Source organism: Salmo trutta, chromosome 37 (genome assembly GCF_901001165.1).
Source record: "Salmo trutta chromosome 37, fSalTru1.1, whole genome shotgun sequence".
Classification (NCBI taxonomy): domain Eukaryota; kingdom Metazoa; phylum Chordata; class Actinopteri; order Salmoniformes; family Salmonidae; genus Salmo; species Salmo trutta.
In genome coordinates this window covers 22996340-23002694 of record NC_042993.1, presented here as the reverse complement: position 1 = coordinate 23002694, position 6355 = coordinate 22996340, and the positions used below count along the sequence as shown (strand labels likewise).

Sequence of the window (6355 nt, the reverse complement as noted above, 5' to 3'; positions counted from 1 at the left end):
GGATGTAAGGACTGACCATACATGATATAAAAAATATACTTTTAACCATTTTTTGAGACTTTATAGTGTTTGTTTATATTTACTTTGTTGACAAGCATTGGAGTAACACCAGCTCATATTTTGGGTTGTGATACGGTAAGATAAGCTCAGGCATTTATATGTTATATTCTTCAGGAATCAATGGGTACATATCATTACTTTATAATTCCAAAAATGTGTGTAGGAACTGCTGATTGCCCCTTTAAGATTTAATCGTGATGTGGCCCATAAATGTATGTTTTGGTCTGTAACAAGGTTCTCAATCTTATTTGTAAACGTCCAATAGTGATATCGAAATTGTTAATTTGATCTGTGTTACTCTGGAGAGAAAACTCACACATGGCGCCCCCATAAGGGATTGAATGTCAACTGTTATTATAGGGCATTCAACCACTTTATTTGAGGTTAATGTGCAGCTTTTCCCTCCAGATTTTGAGCCAGATTTCTGAAGACCGGTACACCTAAACAGGCATTGACACATAGTTCAACTTTCATATTGATTCTCCCTCCAGAGCATGGCAAGTCCTCTGGAGAAGGGGGTGGCCCAGAAGAAAGAGGCCATTGAGGCTGTGATGGAGAGTTTTGAGGTGAGGGGCTGAGGTGTTGGCCAGCGCAGTAGGGGAGCTCTTCCCTCTCTGTAAGCTAGCCGCCCCTGTCCTACGACTAGCCCTGGACACCGTGAAAAGCAAAGAGGTCTTCTATGTCAAAGAGCAGTTCCTGTCCGTGAGGAACGAGCTCGACATACTGTCCACCCAGCAGGAAGACATTGACTGTGAGATTAAGAAGGGCCGGCTGGATTCCCAGTACTTCTCGGTGGAGGAGAACATCAGGAACCAGTTCCGGAAGTACATGGACATTCTGGAGGCCAAGCCACAGTTTCAGGAGGTCAAGAAGAGGCTGTTTTTGGAGCACTTCTCCAAGACCGGAGGGGAGAAGAACCTGTATGTGCTGTATGATGCTCTGATGGGCACCAACAGCTTTGGGGAGTCCATCTTGGAGGTGGTGGAGAGGTAAAGTGTTCTTAACCATGCTAAATGGGCCTTTATGCATCTGTGGAGCATGTCATTGGTTGAGTAATTTAGTTTGTGGAATGAATTTGAACTGTTAACTTGTGATTATGGTAAATATGATGATTAATTTTATTGTTATTCACAACAGCTGAGTGGTTGGTTCTCCATTTGTCTCAGGTATGAGGCGAGGAACAGGCGCCTACTGGAGGACTTCTGTGTGAGGATGAAGTAGCTCTTCTGCCTGGGCCTAATTGCCCTGCCGGGCCACTATGCCCTCACCAAGGGATCAGATGAGGAAACCATCCACAACTGGAGCAGAAAAATCGAGGAAGTGGAATCAAAAATGAAGGCATGCATCGAGGCCTGCGTAGCAGCCTTCCCTGAACAGGCTTGCCTTGACGCCCAGCGTCTTCTCCAGGAAAAAGAGGAACGCAATCTTCAGGACACAGCTCAGGATGTACAGGAATTCCTCACCAGGAAATACGACTGGGTGAGCTGGTCGGTCCGAGTGGTCAACCACTCTGGCAGCAGCTATCGGAACTGGCGTGCCGGGGTACCACTTCCAACACATGGCCGGTCAGAACTGGTTTGCGGTGCTGCAAGAGAACGATACCAACCTGGTGGTTTCCTACAGCACCAGTTCCCAACCGGTGCCTCGCGACTGCATCCGGCAACTGATGGAGGAGCCAGGGAAGAAGGGTGATGGAGAAGGTCCTGGAGAAGCAGCTGGCGGGGTTCGTGGTACATGCTGTCAGTCACCACAAGGAGAGCGGGGCCACCTGGAGCTTCCCTGAGGACTGCCACTACTGGGAGAGGCACAAGAACGTGGCGCTGTGCGTACACTCAGAGTGATGCTGATAGAGGTGCAACAAGTCAGACAAATAGGGATCATTATGTTATCAACCTGAGGGGTTATTCTAAATAACACCTGAGGGGTTATTCTCTTTAAGGTGCCTATTTGACCACCTTAAAGAGGATGTGTGCGTAATTAAGGTAAATGGTGATGAGGTTTTGTGAATACACCATGCAGTTTGTCCTAGCCATTAAGTAATACTATGCACTGTGTATAGCAAGTAGCTTTGGTGGCAATTAGATTCACTGCATAGAAATCTGAATGTATTGCTAATTTGAGGCAGTGTTACATAGCCAAGTGTTTGCAGAGTATTTCATTAACTGTATATGCATTTTATTATTATAAGTGACTAACTCCTACCATAGCTTATGACCACATTTTACTCAACATTCTCTCATAGTTAAATAGCTTAACTCAATGCATCTTACCCTGCTCTCAAATACTCACAGTTTATGTGAGAAATAACCTTGCTGCCCACAATTCCACAGAGATGATTTTGCTGAGATTGTAGCTTGTGAGCTGTGCTCTCATTTTGTCTCTCTACGACACAGGCTGGCCTACATTACAATGAAAGAGAGCATGGAAGCTGTTCTGCCATCCGGGAAAACAACTTGGCACTCAGTGTTCTCTACTGTGCCTTGTCTTCACAATACACTCAAACTCTTGCTTCTGAACTCATATCAAGCATGCTGCAGTAGCAGAACTTTAATGGTATTACCTCCCAAGCTGTGCCTATTTGTGAACACATTATTCATGCCAGTTGTTACAGCATGGATGTGAAGTGATGTTTAATTGACTAATCTTTCTAATTCGTGCCAATTCAGTCATAATAAAAACATCATTTAAATTCTACATTTGTCATTATGCTTCGTGACAAACGGCAACACATAAGCTGTTATTGGATGTATATACACTGCTCAAAAAAATAAAGGGAACACTTAAACAACACAATGTAACTCCAAGTCAATCACACTTCTGTGAAATCAAACTGTCCACTTAGGAGGCAACACTGATTGACAATAAATTTCACATGCTGTTGTGCAAATGGAATAGACAACAGGTGGAAATTGTAGGCAATTAGCAAGACACCCCAAATAAAGGAGTGGTTCTGCAGGTGGGTACCACAGACCACTTCTCAGTTTCTATGCTTCCTGGCTGATGTTTTGGTCACTTTGAATGCTGGCGGTGCTTTCACTCTAGTGGTAGCATGAGACGGAGTGTACAACCCACACAAGTGGCTCAGGTAGTGCAGGTCATCCAGGATGGCACATCAATGCGAGCTGTGGCAAGAAGGTTTGCTGTGTCTGTCAGCGTAGTGTCCAGAGCATGGAGGCGCTATCAGGAGACAGGCCAGTACATCAGGAGATGTGGAGGAGGGCAACAACCCAGCAGCAGGACCGCTACCTCCGCCTTTGTGCAAGGAGGAGCAGGAGAAGCACTGCCAGAGCCCTGCAAAATGACCTCCAGCAGGCCACAAATGTGCACGTGTCTGCTCAAACGGTCAGAAACAGACTCCATGAGGGTGGTATGAGGGCCCGACGTCCACAGGTGGGGGTTGTGCTTACAGCCCAACACCGTGCAGGACGTTTGGCATTTGCCAGAGAACACCAAGATTGGCAAATTCGCCACTGGCGCCCTGTGCTCTTCACAGATGAAAGCAGGTTCACACTGAGCACGTGACAGACGTGACAGAGTCTGGAGATGCCGTGGAGAACGTTCTGCTGCTTGCAACATCCTCCAGCATGACCGGTTTGGCGGTGGGTCAGTCATGGTGTGGGGTGGCATTTCTTTGGGGGGCCGCACAGCCCTCCATGTGCTCGCCAGAGGTAGCCTGACTGCCATTAGGTACCGAGATGAGATCCTCAGACCCCTTATGAGACCATATGCTGGTGCGGTTGGCCCTGGGTTCCTCCTAATGCAAGACAATGCTAGACCTCATGTGGCTGGAGTATGTCAGCAGTTCCTGCAAGAGGAAGGCATTGATGCTATAGACTGGCCCGCCCGTTCCCCAGACCTGAATCCAATTGAGCACATCTGGGACATCATGTCTCGCTCCATCCACCAACGTCACGTTGCACCACAGACTGTCCAGGAGTTGGCGGATGCTTTAGTCCAGGTCTGGGAGGAGATCCTTCAGGAGACCATCCGCCACCTCATCAGGAGCATGCCCAGGCGTTGTAGGGAGGTCATACAGGCACGTTGAGGCCACACACACTACTGAGCCTCATTTTGACTTGTTTTATGGACATTACATCAAAGTTGGATCAGCCTGTAGTGTGGTTTTCCACTTTAATTTTGAGTGCGACTCCAAATCCAGACCTCCATGGGTTGATAAAGTGGATTTCCATTCATTATTTTTGTTTAATTTTGTTGTCAGCACATTCAACTATGTAAAGAAAAAAGTATTTAATAAGATTATTTCTTTCATTTAGATCTAGGATGTGTTGTTTAAGTGTTCCCTTTATTTTTTTGAGCAGTATATGTGTGTCTTGCCTGTCTTGTGTAAACATGTTGACGTCTATTTCCATTAAAGCAAGCTAGTGCACCCGCACTCACCGGGTCCCCTACTAATTGAATTGCTATTTGCACATAAGTCAGCGTTTCCTGTCCACAGCTTTGGTTTGATAGTCTATGAATAATCTTTGGCTGAGCTAATATCCTGAGGACGAGCTCCAAAGTGCTTGGATCAGCATGATGGAATCACTCATTAGCTGTGTTGGAGGTGGAGAGCAGTGGAGACGGCCAGCAGTTCTGGGTCAGTGGAGTAGCTATATGGTTCTGCTAGGGCTTTAGCCTCAGTGCTACACTATCGTTAATCAAGCCTGTCAAAATTCATTGAGTGCAGTCTGTAATATACAGTGCAGTAGGAAATATATGTATTTTAATCATCCCCTTGTCTTCCATGCACCCTCTCTTAATGTGTCTATGGGCTGTGTGAGGAAAACAGGAGTTAGGATATTTCTTGTTGTTTACTTGTTGTTTACTAGGGTGGCTTTATGGGATAACACTGCTCTTCTCTGAAGGTTGAGTTTCATAGTCAAGGGTATGAGTTCCATAAGAAGGATCTCATTGATCATACATTTACCACCATTGAAAAACAGGTGGTGTTGAAAAGAGAAAGAATGCTGCAGACCAATGGGTGTGTCAAATAGTCACCATGAAAGAGCACTTCTCTTCAAACCAGTGGCGGAATTAGGTATACAAGACATGGGCAGCCTCCCAGTGCGGCATCTTGCCGGGGGCCGTCACAGTGCACCCGCCCCCAAAAAATCGGAATGGTGACATTTGCGCGATCGGTTTTCTATCGCTCATTTGCACATCACATCAATGATATCATGTCACCGTGTGGGACTGTGGTTCAATTAACCTTGTCGGAGTGGGCGCCCTGATTCTAGTTTGTGAGCTAGGTAGGCTACTGCCTTGGTAGCCATACAAGCTAGAACCGCCACTGCTTCAAACACACCATACAACCTGTCCTGCAGACCACTGGTGAAATGCATCATCACAACAGGATAAACAATGCCACAAAGTTGAATTCCATTGTCAAATATTCCCCAGGAGGACAGGAAATTGGAGTAAACACGGCATCTCTGGACGTCATTTTGGTCTTCATGCAGCCTAGGCTATAGGCTATAGTATAGTATATAAGTAAGGAAATAATTGCAACGTCTCAATTCATAGGCTGGTGGGGTTTGTTTTTATTTTTTTTAAATACAGAATTGGAGACGTTGTCACTCTCCATGGTCTGTTTTTCACTGTAGCTTGGTGGTTAGTTCAACTCTTATTGCAGAAACCATACAGCTTAAGCCCATGGAACCTTTTGTATTCATTAGTGGTTCTGAGGGCTTTCCTGGGTAACATCTATTGATCCATGGAGCTCTACTCCTGTATAAAGAGCTTTCCCTGTGATAGCACGTCAATTCCAACTGCCAGTATGGAACGACAAAAGCTTCTGTTTGCCAGCCTGGTCTATTGAGGGAATCTGCTTTGTGGGAAAGGAGCTAAGGTTACTTAGTTCATCTGGTTAAAAACATTATCCGGGTTTCTCCATAATGAATTATTATTTTATTATAATTATTTTTTATTTCATCTTTATTTAACCAGGTAGGCCAGTTGAGAACAAGTTCTCATTTACAACTGCGACTTGGCCAAGATAAAGCAAAGCAGTGCATCACAAACAGCAACACAGAGTTACACATGGAATAAACAAAGGTACTGTCAATAATACAATAGAAAAGTCTATATACAGTGTCTGCAAATGAGGTAAGATTAGGGAGGTAAGGCAATGAATAGGCCATAGTGGCAAAATAATGACAATTTAGCAATTAAACACTGGAGTGATAGAATTGCAGAAGATGAATGTGCAAGTAGAGATACTGGGGTTCAAAGGAGCAAAAAAATAAATAGCAACATGGGGATGAGGTAGTTGGTTGGGCTATTTACAGATGGGCTA

General features: G+C 45.2%; 1 pseudogene; it reads left to right on the top strand.

The window, feature by feature from the left end:
- The first annotated feature begins 511 nt into the window (after positions 1-511).
- On the top strand, positions 512-2719 carry LOC115176874 (protein rapunzel-like; annotated as a pseudogene).
- Positions 2720-6355: the final 3636 nt, after the last annotated feature.